General features: G+C 32.4%; 1 protein-coding gene and 1 long non-coding RNA gene across 3 annotated transcripts in view; one reads left to right on the top strand and one right to left on the bottom strand.

Moving 5' to 3' along the window:
- Positions 1-14,806, bottom strand: part of LOC117101905 — a 45,139-nt gene that overhangs the window by 5,367 nt on the left and 24,966 nt on the right. Inside the window, exons 2-4 of one of the 2 annotated variants that reach the window (XR_004444335.1) lie at positions 9,633-9,848; positions 6,425-6,586; positions 5,909-6,002 (exon numbers count right to left, since the gene is read on the bottom strand). This is a non-coding gene — a long non-coding RNA (uncharacterized LOC117101905). Of the gene's footprint in view, positions 1-5,908; positions 6,003-6,424; positions 6,587-9,632; positions 9,849-14,806 lie in introns of those variants that run through there. The other variant, XR_004444334.1, reaches the window with a different exon arrangement.
- LOC117101893 (steroid 17-alpha-hydroxylase/17,20 lyase-like) overlaps positions 13,474-14,806 on the top strand; it is a 19,347-nt gene continuing 18,014 nt past the window's right edge. The window contains exon 1 of the mRNA XM_033242013.1: positions 13,474-13,742. The gene's annotated coding sequence lies outside the window, so the exon portion shown is untranslated. The remainder of the gene's footprint in view (positions 13,743-14,806) is intronic.

The following is a 14,806-nucleotide window of genomic DNA, read 5'->3' as shown; positions in this document are numbered from 1 at the left end:
AAGATCTTATGGGACATTTTGACTAACTGAAACGTTGAACATGTTCAAATATAAACAAAAACGTTTATAGAGGTCTTCCCCAGCCAGCACATGCTGGGGCAAGAAAACATGGGCAATTATCAAGACATTTTAAACTGTTCTGAGACGTGTTAACAAGTTTTATGATCTACAAAACAATAAAAGAAGAAAGAAAAAATTGATGTGACAAATATGTGATATTCCCATATTTGGGGAACACATAACATCACCATGTCCATGTATGGGAACAACACACAGATTTGTCATGTGAAATGTAATGGTGAGAACAGAGCATCCTATAACACAAATACATTTACATGACAGACAACATACAGTAGGAGCATTGGTGTAACATCACTTGGAATAGCATGCATATGTGCATAAGTACTAAAGTTGCATTTGAGCCATTTAGCTGACCTGGAACACAAGAGGAGAAACAACGGAATTGAACCAGGGACAAATCTCAATGGTTCATCACACATAGTAGCTACCAGCAATTGCCAACTGAGAGCTTTGGTATGCTGCTCTCTAAAATAATTATAAAAAGAAGGCACAGAAAGGGGTATTCATAATAATGACAGCACCTGTTAATCTACAAACTTATATATGGATGCTAAAGTGTTCTAGTTGTCATTGTAAGTCTAACACTATTTATAAGCTTCAATGACAAACTTTTTATAAAACTTTATTACCTGAAAAATTGGGTGGGAGGAACATAGACAAGGCTAATCTATTTATACTAAGTAGAGTATAGAAAACCTCTCCATGACTATAACTGGTATACTTTTTTTTAACAGAAAAGTTTAGCCTCTGTGGGTTTTAAAAAATATTGAAACCTGGTGTGTGGTAGACCCATAAAAGTGTAATTGGATGGAGAATGGTAGGACTATTAAATGTTTTAAACCAAAAAAAAAAAAAAAAAAAAAAAAAAGAAAGAAAAAAAAAAACCAACATACATTAAATTTTTAAACTATCGACCTATTATTAGATTTAAATAAGCAATTATGTTATTTTTAGCCAACATTTCTGGAATATGTACAATACGGGGTGGAGAATGTAATCAATGATAATAGGTTGAAATTAAAAAAAAACTTTTTTATGTCATTGAGACAATCAAATTATCGCTCTGTTATTAGATTTTAACAAGCAATTGTGCTTTTTTTAGCTACGATTTCTGTGAAATATGTGGGGGTGGGAAAGTGGAATAAATAATAGATTGAAAATAAAACCCCTTTTTTCCTCATCACTAGAATTAAATTATCCCCATTTTTTTAGAATTTATAAGCACTTATTTTATTTTTAGCCAAGATTTCTAAAATATGTGAGAGTGGAGAGTGGTATACTTTTCTTTATATTCTCTTCTGTTGACCAAAGACACAAGTATTTTCAATTCAATTCAATACTTATTTGCTACAAGAAAGGACACAGGTAGGCTATTATCCATTTATATAAGAAACAATTACAAAATAAAATTTTGGACAACAATTAAAATGGCTAAAATTCAATAAAACCTGAGAAAATAACAATAATAAAACAATTAAAAATCAAGAATACATATTATGCATTTAATTTTCCATATCTGAAATGTACTTTCAAAAAACAATTGATTTCAAAAGTGGTTAGGAAAAATTTCAAAAGTAAAAACAATTTATTATAATGTAGATAAATAAGATAAATTTATCAAAATGGGATTTAAATAAAAAATGTAATTAAAAAGTAATATGAAATCAGAAAATAAACCAATTATAATTCACATAAATAGGATAAATTTACAGAGAGAAAGGGTTAAATAGATATAGGCATAGTTGGAATACAAGCAACTGTGCTAATGATTTAAAAGAAGAAGGATTTAATTTTCACAGGAAATCTGCTAATTGTATATGTAAATTATATGCTATGATTGATTGAAACTTTACTATGTAAATTCTGGACCTATGGGATCTGACCTTGTCCAGTATACTAACAAGTATAATTAATCTAATAATAGGCATGTTGATGGATGTAAGACATGACATTTTATCACAAATTTGCAGTTGAGAAATCTGCCATTTTGAGGAAGTTCCAGGATAGGTTGGGTCTGGAAGAAACTATTGTAGAACTGGTATAAGAAAAGTGGATTAAGTTGAATGAGTCATGTGCTGAGAAGGGAAGATGATGAACCTGTGAAAAGAGCATGGGATCTAGAAGTGGATGATATAAGAGGAAGACGAAAGTTTACATGGAAAGATATGTTGAAGAAAAAAAAGCTGTAAAGTTGTTCTAAACATGGAGGTATTATTGAGGGAGATGACAAAAAAGCTCCGCGCACGCAGCGCAATGCAACTGAGCCAAAAACAAAACTGCCGCAGCGCGTGGAGAACTTTGAAGTCTAATGTGTTCCTTGCCACCAATTGCTCAGCAGGCTTTAGTTTACCAAAAATCTAAGAACATGGCGAAATGGAGAGCACCTTCTTTTGCACAATGCACACTACTTACGGTCAATCACTATGGCAATCACTGGTTGGGCAAAAATTACACCTTTACTGGATTTTCCTGCCGTAAATCAAGTTATCGTCTATTCCATCACGATAATAACAATTACTATTATTATAATTACTTCTATCTATTACCTAATTATTTGTCATATGTATTATATATCATTTGTTTTGTCGATTAAAAGATATAGAATACAATGACAAACATGGTAACAAGATAAAAATACAAGCCCTTTATATGTGCCTGTTTATTTAATTGTCTGATTTCATATAAGCTAAAGAATCTTCTTTTTTTATCAACAAAAGTTAAAAAACTAAAACAGACATCTTTTCTTTTTTTTTTTTTAAGTATTTGAATGTAAAGCTAAAATGCAATTACATCCAAATAACCCATTTTATTGAACCACCATCAGGAAACATTTGCACAATGAATTATCTATAATTCGGTTGGCCTAAAAAGCCCACTCGCATCAAGAAATGAAAGTCACCCAATGTCACATACTAAAAAAGTACAGTACCATAACTTAATTTTGCCCTTTGCTCTCATATGCAAGATGTGGTACGACCATTATAACATTGGTTATGAAAGAGCTCTACCAAATGTTACAAACGATATTTCCAAATGTTACCATATGGAAAGAACTATTGTAAATGTAAGGTGAAATTTGGAGACATTTTGAAGTAATTTCATGAGTATTTTTACAGTTTAAAATATCAAAGAATGTATCATTATTTTTCTTTAAATATTAATTTATAAGTAATTTTGAAAAAGGTATTAATCTTAGTGTTAAAGGTGATGAATTACACTGAACCAACATAAACAACTGTGCTTATTAAATGGGTTGCTTAAAAAAAATTGCTTAAAAAAAATCACTTTACAGTAATAAGTTTTATAATCCACATTATTTCCCATGACAGAATTATCAGATTGTAAAATCAGCCAATATTTGAAATAGACACCCAACAGGGAAAATGCATTAACACATCAATTTCAAATTGAAAATTGAGAAAATAATTTTGGCCTCAAGCTATCAAAGTACATGCAGGCCGATGTGATTTGAAGGGAGATACGATAGTCTGTCACTTTTCTTATGGGTCTTTGCTTGCGGTAGGGGAAAGTACATTAACTTTACCCATGTTGAATCAAGGAACGTAATTTGGTGACTAGAGAGAAGCCTTGAATTATCCTGCAGACATGAATGCCTGGTTTGATAACATTCATGATACCACATGAGCCATTCACTACGGGCGCGGTCTGCAGCCAGTATCACTTTCATCGTCATAATTTCATTTTTAAATCAGCCAATTTACTGGTTTAATAAAAAGAAGATAAGAATCAATTCCTACCCGTTTTACTCTAAATGATGTACACAACCTTGAATTGACGAAGTATATTATCCAGAACAAAACCACGCCAGGGTATATATCGTAAAGAAATAATCGTGTGATGTAATTCAGCGCTTTCCAAGTTTCTTTACCTTAGCGACAAGATCTCGGACATAGCTTTCTAAGCATCCAGCAAAGAAATCGTTAAAATTGTAGCGCAAACCTGTAATGACGTATACTGTGAGTACTGGGTGGTGGTCCTGAGATTTAACACCTCTTGGTGTGCATTTATTAGTGAGCAACATCAGCAAAATTTGCAGCCTACAACGTGTACAGAATGAGGCAGTAGAACTGACATTAACAGGAGGTGGTTTAGCTACTACTGTAGTCGGCCTGAATTGAAACCTATAATGAGATACACATCTGGGTCAACCCAGACTTACGCCCTCTAATGAAATTCCGTTTAACTAGACAAAGCTAACGTACAATGGGTATACCACTTAACAAAAGGTACGCGCACCATTTGTAAGTTATCATTTACATAACATTAAAATTAAAAACCGATCAAATAATTAGCCAAGCAAGATCATATAATTTTGTACTGTTTCCTTCATAAAACAAAAATTGGATAAAAAATTTAATAGAATACTGTAATACTCCAAATAGAAATTGTGGTTTAAAATTTATAAAGGCGCTTTAATGAAGAATGTTCAGATGTAGCCAATTTTTTTTCTTTAATTTTTTTTCTTTCTAAAGGTAGATTTTAGGAAGTGGAAAACATTCTCTCTTGTTCGCAATGACCTCGACCCAAACTCCTGTTTGGGTTCAACCATATTTATTACAACTGGTATGATTGCATCATTTAATGTTTCAGTACAATTCTTAAAGAGTTCAACATAATCACTGGCCTCTCTACTTTAGAGGCACAAGTGTTTTTTTTTTAATAAGTGACTGTCTTCTGTGGGTTGTACCTAGATTTGAATCAATGTAATAAACCTTTTTATATAATATTATATAATAATTTATATACATAAGTATATTATTACTACCAAATACTAACTCATATGATGATGACTGTAGGTGGAAAAGAAAAAGGATGCAAGTGAGGAGACTAGGAAGAACTTTTCAAACTTTATTTAGCTTTAATTATTTATTATTATTTTTATTATTTATTTAATTATTTTATTTCTTTAACTCTTTTCTCTTAGATATTCACAATGCTACTACTTACAGTACTGTACCCCTCCTTTAAATCATCCCTCAAAAGCTACCTCCATCTTTCTGTGTTGTAACTGTTTCTTTGGCCTATTTTAATTGTTTTTTGATCATGTTTAATTATTTTGCATCTTTAATTATAATTTAATTATAGATGTTTCTTTAATTATTTATATTCAGTTTTATATATTATTTAGAATTATTTCAATTTGTAAATTTAGAATACTGTATGATTGGTTTTATTTTAATTTTTTTTTCATATTCCTTATATGTATGTATTATATATATTTTTTGTTTGATTATTTCATTAGGGCTACTTAGTCTAAATTAATTTTATTTACTATTAATTTATTAGTTTCATACTCTCCTTAGAAGAAGACTTATTTCCAGTGGGGTCCTTCTGGTGGTGATAGGGCAGTCCACCGGGAGACAAACCCCTACTCCGAAGAGTGTACTGCGTTCTTTAACGCGCACATGGGCCACAAATATGGAAATATATTAACTTAACACAGACAGAATATTTATAGCCTGTCTCTTATACACATCTTTTATCCATGAGCCACCTAATTTTGGGTGCATTTATTTCTGTTCCATATCCAATATGTAGTGCAAAAAGTTAGGATACATTTTAAAATGGTACTTGTTAGTATTTATTTTTCGCAAATGAGAAATGCAGGCTTAGTTTTTAATTGTGGACTCCTACTGTATGCAGCTAATATACCTTTACACCTTATTTCCACTTTTAGGTAAATGAATTTTTCAACTAAATCTAAACAGTAATGACAGCACTGTACTTAAAATCAATGGGAATGTACAGTATAGTTATTTAGGAACTAGAACGCAAGAAAGTGGGCTTACATTAATTCTTCAAAAAACCCCTCGTTGCCCAAGCTGGGGGAACATGTTACACTCCGGTTATAGCACAGCAGAAGGATAAACTCTTGGATTGATCACATGTACATGAATGTCCTTCAAAGAATAAATATAGAATGCATTCATATAAATTAAAAGAGCAATGTATTTTACCCTACACTATATTAAAATTAAAACCATATTTTCCATTCCCTCATTGATCTTACTAGACAACTCTTTTTAACATTACTATAAAATTTTAACATTCTAATAAACAAGGATATTTATATATCTAGGCCTAAACCAAGACTGAATACCTGTGGTGGCCTTTGCGAAGAGAAAGTGGGAGGGGGATGACACCAGGTCATCCTCAACCCCAAACTTAAATTAGGTTAAATCATAGGGCCTAAAGAAATGAGTAATGAAGTACTTCTTCAGATAAATTAAAATAAATTGATATTAAATGAACCTCCTGTACATTCATGCATGCCTTATTTTGTATAAAATGTCCTTGACTATAAAAAGTTACATTCATTTACCATTTAGCTATTGTTCCTATAGATACTGACAGTGTCAAGAGATCCAGTATATTGGGTTTTGCCTGTCTCTTTTCTACTTGAGCTCACTGCATCCACCATTATTGTAAAATCATTGTTGGGGGTGGTTGACCTACTGGCCTTCTATACAGGTGCCCCATAGAACTGTGAGCAATTGAGAAGGATAAGTCAATTAACTCACTTATTCAATAAATTAATAATAATACTAAATTAACTGTAATTAAGTAATTTTGTTCATTGACAAGTGTTTTTTTTTTCCCTTTTATGTCATAAAAGCACTTTTCCCCCTTGTCATTAGTTAACCAATAGCAAATGCTGTGCGACTGCTCCAATCCCTGGAGGGTATAGCTAGCTGTGTAGTTAATTCAGCACCAGACCAACTTTATTTAATCAATTGTACCATTTGTATGGTTCCAAATCATTCATCCTACCAGATACCCATATTCCTGGGTAGAAAGAGAAGCAAGGTAGAGAAGAGGCAGAGGGGAAGATAGTGGGAGAGAGGGTAAAAGAGGGAGAAAGAGGGGAATAGAGGTAGGAAAAAGAGGGAAAAGGTAGGAGAGAGGAGGTTATTTTATCTCTACCAAAGTACTGCACTTTAGATGTAATTTGTCTTGAAAACTCTTTGATCCCTGGAAACTGTATTCCTGGTCTGGTATAGCTAATTTAGACCAAGTTCATTCAGAAAATCATTTATATCCTACCAAAAAACCACATAATCCGAGAGGAAGAGAAGTAAAAGGAGTGTTTTCAACAAGCTCAAACTCAAGATCATAACTTCTAAGTGAACACCAAGGAATTATGGCTGCGCCTCAGAGGACTATAAAATAGGGTATTTTTTCTACAAGTGCATCTGATAGACAAGTTCCCACCTTTGGTTTTTTTCCAACAATTAATGTTGATTTTCTTTTTTATACAAGGAAAAAAAAAACCTAGAAACTTTTGTCTTTTTTCATATAAATCACACTTTCATAAACTTTTAAAATTTGAAATGATCTTTGATAAATTTAATTAAAACCACAATGGTATTTAATATTAGCTGGAGCCAGACATAGGAAAGCCCAATATGCATCTAAATATACATACTTTCCAGTCATACTTAAGTCATACTAAATATTTTTTTCTCTAGGGCAACAGTTTTTTTATCCGCTGTCTTAGACTAAAAGTGAACCGCTGAAGAACAGGATCAAATCTTCTTAAAATCTTGTGCATTTTCTATTTTCTTTACCACCTGTTAGATGTTTTGTTTCATTCCCACTTCACCGTTGGGCAAGCTGCTAAGAAATATTTACTGCTATAAATAAGTTTGAGATACAGCACGATGGAATGATATAAAATCCAGTAAAACAAACTGCAAAGTGAACCTTACATAAACTATGATTTAGCAGCTTAAAATTGGATTGACTCAACTGAAACTCCAAAAGTTTCAACACATTATTCTGTGTTTTCTCTATGTTATCAACAAGAAAAAGTGACTATATTTGGTAAACCTGAAGAAAAACACAAAAATCTAAGCATTCCAATGAGAAAACAATTCAGTTTTTACTGTTTAAAAGATGTTGGATTGGATTGGATTACATTTATTTGGTGTATAACACGCAGGATAGGCCATGAAAGTCTAGAAGAAGACTTATTTCCAGTGGGGTCCTTCTGGTGGTGATAGGGCAGTCCACCGGGAGACAAACCCCTACTCCGAAGAGTGTACTGCGTTCTTTAACGCGCACATGGGCCACAAATATGGAAATATATTAACTTAACACAGACAGAATATTTATAGCTGATAACATGATTCTTTAATCTGCCTAGATATGTAGCTAATACCAGACACTGTTTGCGAACTCCTTGCATTTGCTATTTTATCTTAAATTTGTAAGCATCTGGGCCTAATGATGTAATAGCAAGATATCCCTAAGAGACTTTTGCAAACACTAAAAATATGACACAAAAAATGCTGGGATTAAGCACTAATCACACTTATAAACCAAAAATATAAAATGATCCGGAAGACAGACACCGATATCATTGCTATTTATATACATTTATAGATTTAAATACAAATTTATGTATACCCTGGAGACATGAAGATCTATTACGATAAATAATATACATCCACTGCAAACACTTAAGGAAAGAAGTTATATTAGTTGTTTTTTTAAGTATTGTAACCAAAACATTTATTTTGAAAACAAAATTATAAGAAGATATGTCTCCAGGTGCTTATGTACAGCAATTTAAAACTGATAATATAATAAAGTATAAACTCCTTTTTGGGACACCCCACTTAGAGCATGCCTCCATTAAGGAGAAACTCTTCTGCGAAACAAGAATAATTACACTAAATATAAGAATGTTGGGTTTTTTTTCAATTGCAGCTGAGTGCAAAAGTAGAACCATTGAAAGTTTAGTGTTTTTATTATTTTCCAAATTTTATTAAAAATCACATTAATAATTAATTTAAAATCTCTTTCCTGGAAAACATAAAATTCATAAATATAAAGAGTATTTATAAATGTAATTTTATGCATTAGTATTACATTAAAGAAAAAAAAAAAGAACACTATATATACCCAATAAATGTAAAAGATGAGCATTTATGTCTGCAATAAATTTATTTACCAACACTGTGATGTTTTTTTTTTTTTCATTCAGTGAATAATTCCAGGACAACAGCAGGAAGTCCAATGTTCATGCTCTGTGCATTCAAAAGCTGAAGAATCATGTTATTAATCGTCCTGAAACTAACCAGGGGCGAGTGGCTTTCCTCAAAGTGTGAAAATGAAATTAAGTCAGTCTAGGAAGGGGCAGCAGCTGTGCCTTATCAAATCACAGACATTCTATCGTGAGTGCCCCCTCCCCGTGAGGACCATGGCTGTAGACAGGTTCATGATTACAAGCAACGAATCCAATGAAGAATGTCATATGGTTAGCAATTTGTTCAGACATTAGAGTATAGAATTTGGCCAGTGTTCCAGGACTACAGGCAGATGGACAATTTAAGTTTATGGTCTATAAGGAAGGGGAACCTCAGCGCTGTTCCCCCAGGTCAAAATTCCAGACACGCTTATGGATACTGTAATATGTTCTTAATCATACATCTGTTGTATAATAGAAACAATGTTGGAAAAATGTAAGTTTTAGGTTGGAGCCTAATTCTCAAATCAATCTGTTTATGATTTTGCTTTAACTTTACCTTTTTCATGATGACAATGTAGAAAATGTTACATTTTCTAACAAGGGGCTTGTTACCAAATGCATGTTCAACTTCACGAGTAAAACAACAGTTGGTTATCTGCTATTTTCACTTGCCAGACCCTGGTAGAGATGGACACTTTCTCTTCAAACAATTTTTTTTTGGTGAAATATGCGTTGTCCCCATTAGGAGTCGAACCTAAGACACAAAAGAAGTCTGTAAAAACAATGTAAATATTAAAAATAAATTGTCAGGACAACATTTGAATAGGCAGACTCATACATTGTACTCTATGATGCGACTTTCTCCAAAAGGAACTACAGGTATCTCCTCAGATTTCAATTCCAAGGTCACTGGGAATCACGAAGTGGCAGGCTTATATCTAGGAGGGTGCACTGATGTTTACTTGCAACATGCCCCATCCCCACACCCCAATCAAAAAAAAAAATTTGCATATTTGACTGTAAATCTATAGTACAAAGGCCTATTACTCAATCTACAATGTGACAAATTATTGTCAACTTGGCCAATGCTTATCTCAATTTATTACAATGTTTCCAGTAAAAGTCCTGCTCAACTGAAAACAAGATTAATTCTAATTTATTTATTAACATAAAAAATATTTGTACAAAAAATAATTCTATTTAAAATAAACAAATTTTTTTCCCGTATACAGTATACACATTAAAATTATTAAGAATAACTGAAGACATGTTTGAAAAATATGTGTAGACCTCAAACACTGTATTACAGTACAGACTTTCAAGATTAGGGGATACTCTCATGAGTGCCATTAGACCTCAATAGACCCATTAGATAGGAGCACACTAGAATATAGTATAACCAAATAAAACTGTAATTTGCATATTAGTACATCATTTTAGGCTTGGATGCAGGTCCCCAGTAGGGCACTGCTCCATTCCCCCTCCACTGGACCATCATCACAAGGTCCTAGGCATTCCCAATTCCCCATCATAGAAGCCCCTATCTAGTAACAATCTACGGATGTGCATTTGTTTTTATTTATTTTTATTTCATTTCTGATATAAATAGGAAAATAAATACACAACAAATAAAATCAACAACATTTGGTCAAAGTTAACAAAAATATTATACTATTTTTAATAAATTTAAGATTCTAGAATTTCATGTATTTTGAGACTTAATACTGAAAATCATTTGTACAAATTTTGCATATTTTGGGCTTGATTTAAAGCACCGCTGAAGTGATCCTAAATAAAGTGTTATTAATATTTACTGGTACTATAAGGCTGCTTCTATGCACTTTTTATTATTACACCTTTGGTAGTCAATGGCTCACACACCTACTAAACTCATACCCACCTTCACTGCACCTCCCCGAGGGAGTAGTTCATAGCGCTGTAAAATAGTAATTAGCTATTAAACTCTCCACCCAAGAGTAGGTGGAGAGAGCCGATATGAAGTCTCTGGAGCCTAATACCAATATAGACAGTATTCACGCATACATTTATTCATTCATAATATATTGAGGAACATGGGCCAAGGGTTGCCAATAGTGAATATATCACTGTCTTACAAAACAGGCATTTTTAGAAATGCATGACAGGAAGTGCATTGGTCAGTACACAGAGAGACAATCCCATACAGTTTTTCCAATAGTATATCAAGTTCCTTGCACAGATCACTTATAAACATGGGACCAAGTGCTTAATATTCCATCTGAAGGAGAGCGTATTGTAATTGACAGGGAACATGCACACCCTAATTACCACTAATTTTCTAGCTTGTTCTCCATCAATGTTTGTGTCATGTTGACGGGTTGGGGGGGAGAGATACCCCAATAATTGCTACAAAATCATCAATATACCGGTATATCATTCTAAGCCTCATCATGTCACAGACCATGAAAAGTATTATGAAGTAAAATTAATTTCTTACATCTAGCCTGGCAAAATGTATGTTCTTGAAACCTTACTGTACAAATATTCAAAATCTGAAACTAAAACTATAGAGTATTGCCAAAGAAGTATAATAAGGTGAGAAGTTCACAGATGAACCCTTGCAACAAATGACAATAAACAGACATCATGATAATAGAAAAATTTGTGTGCAAGAAGTACCATGTAGTGGACATTTACAGTAATATTTCCCCTTATGTATAGTGACTTCCCCCTACTGGAAATTATGACTAACTTAAGGTCAGTCTGTTAAAAGATTTTGTAAAGTGTTGCTGTATTATGCATAAGTAGTAGTTAGGGAAGGGAGTATTTTAGGGTAGAGAAAACTATCAAACATTAATAAAAACCTATGGGAGTGTGCCAACCCCCTTTGGCATCATTCCATTATTTAGAAACAGTCTTAACAACTGGAATTAATCCAAAAGTCGGCCTCCTAAGATTATCCTTGGCAACAAAAAACTATGTGGGTTATGCCACGTTTTCATTATAAAATTCCATTAATTTATACTATTTTTACATCAATTGACTTCAAAGATTCTCTCTATCCATTTTCTTCTTTGTAAGGTTTTAAAATAATGTTTTAACAATTTTAATTGTTTTGAAGCTTTGCATGGCGAAGTAACAATGTTATAATAATATGCGGTATACCACATGGATACTACAGTAGTTCTGAAAAGAATTGTTATTTTTGTTGAGAATGTCCTAACGTTTTGATTGAGTTCTTTCAATCGTCATCAGTATAATAATATCTTTATGCATCAATAATAATCTCCCGATAGCAACTGAAGCAACTCAATCGAAAAGTGTGACATTCTCAACAAAAACAACGGTTCTTTTCAGAGCTATCTATATGGTGTACAGCAAGCATTTAACATAAGAATACCTATTTGTAAAAATACTATACAGGAAGCAAGATGAAATAAATAAACTTCACATTTCTTCAACTACTTAGTTGCTTTCATAGGTGTTGTTTATAGCAAATAATATTAAAAACAAGATTTAAAAGCCTACAAGGACTGGTGTTGAAGTAGAATGATTGCTAAGCAAACTAGTAGGCTCTTAACCTTTAAAAAAATGTATATTGATTTAATTTTATTATGAAACCACCTTATCTCTGAAGTTCAAATGTAATATTGATGATTATATTTATATATCAGAAATGCAATTTTAATAATCAATGATATTCTAAAACATGTTGAAGCCTAAAACTATGGGCATATCATATTTTCTGGTCACATAAAAATTTATATTGTGGACAGAGCTTTAAGCCACAAATCGCGGCAACAGTTGTCAGCTGACGTGATTCTAAGCAGAATGCAATGCATGGATCCTCTCAGACAACATCCGATAAAGGGCCCGATTTTAACAGTAAATCTTCCCCGCACTTCCAGGGCTTACAAAATACTTGTAGTGGTATTTCAATGAAAAATTGTAATATGATGTGTTAATACTTATAATTACGCCATTGAGTGGGCTGAGACAATATTTCCTTACAGTATCTGTTTCAAACCTTTGATATCTAGTTTATTTGTTTTGGATAAGGTAATTTGTAAGCCTTTTAAGCTGCATATATTGTGAAATCTGTATGCTAATTCAAAGCATCCTTTTTTTCAAAGGGATTCAAAGTATTAGGATAATGCCACTTTCATAAAAGCAAAATCTCCCAACCAACTATTGTTAATTCATGGAGGTTCACATTACAATGCCTTTGAGCATTATCTAAACATCGGCAAAGCCTACGTCATTGATATAGCCACTGGCTTTCTCCAGCAGACTTCCTGTGCGAGATGAGCATTTTGAAAACCAAAAGAATGCTCTGACGGGACTCTCGGCCCAACACCTACACACTACTACTTTGCTTATTGATTGTGAATTCATATAATCACTTGAGGCGTTTACACTATGTATTTCATGACAATCTAAAGCATGTTCAAACTAAAAGGCTAAATATTTGAGGGTAAAATCGACTTTAAAGTCAATAGCCTAAAGCAATGTAGCTACCGTTCAGAGGTGTGTGAATGAAAATGATACTTGGAAAAACGAACAACTGGTGTTTTAACTTCCTGTATTCCAAAATACTCTGAAAAAGAATTATAAATGTATTTATCCTGACAGTGTGCAACCAAGGTGCAGCATTCACTAAGAAGTACATCGATCATCTATAGATAAGGTATTCATTAATTGCTATTAGTTAATCAGTATTGTATTTGTACAATTGGCTATAATAATCAATAGTTTTTCAATGTGTAAAAAAAGTGTAATCACATTTATATCAACATAATGTAGCAGAATATCACAATCATCGGTCTATCATCAACACCATTGTCACCACCACATCATCATGATTATGTAGTTGTACCTATCAAAGATCGATTTAACTTTCATTGGTGACTAACCCACTGGGTTAGTTTACTGTATGTATATTTCACTACCCCATTGGCTATTTTACTAGCCCAGAGGAGTTTTGACTAGACATTGTACAACAGACTAGTACTAAATCAAGCCCTGCCTATGTATCATAAATATAACACAATATTATTATCATCATTTTTATTATCATTATCATTCTTATTACAGTAATGTATATTTATATAGAAGCATTAATATAGGACAATCATTTATATTATCTATGTATCATATTATTATTGTATCATAAATATAACACAATATTATAATCATCATCTTTATTATCATCATTCTTATTAATGTACATTTATACAGCATTAATATAAGACATAATTATCATTACCATTGTTATAATTGTTAATGTTAACTGAGTAATCAAATGCTTGTTAAGCATGAGCAATTTTACACAAATTTCTTTGCAGATAAAAGAGAAACATTTTGCAGATAAAAGAGTAACATTTTATATGTTATTAAAAAATCTAATGTTTTCTAGTTAGTTACTTTGAAAGCAATTTAAAACTAATTAAACTTAATTACACTTGGATTTAGCTTCTGTGTGGCTGAACTATTGTATTATCAGGGTTGTTGTTAATAGCCGGTAACCGGTAAAAATTGCCGGCTGTCAGAATATTTTATCCGCCTGTAGGCTAGGGCCTAGCATAAAAATTATTTCTATAACTCAAAAAAACGATCAATAAATTACTGTATAAGTATAGCCTAGGCCTTGCAATTACTTACTCATCGTTTTACATAAAGAGGAGAAGGCTAGGTATTGTCTTTAGAAACAAAATAAGAAAACAAAGATATCTAAAATTGTAAACAACGATG

Source organism: Anneissia japonica, unplaced genomic scaffold (assembly GCF_011630105.1).
Source record: "Anneissia japonica isolate Jap-2015-1 unplaced genomic scaffold, ASM1163010v1 scaffold1005_len2656397_cov198, whole genome shotgun sequence".
In the NCBI taxonomy this organism is placed as follows: Eukaryota; Metazoa; Echinodermata; class Crinoidea; order Comatulida; family Comatulidae; genus Anneissia; species Anneissia japonica.
The sequence above is the reverse complement of the archived record's forward strand: the minus strand, read 5'-3'. Positions and strand labels throughout refer to the sequence as shown.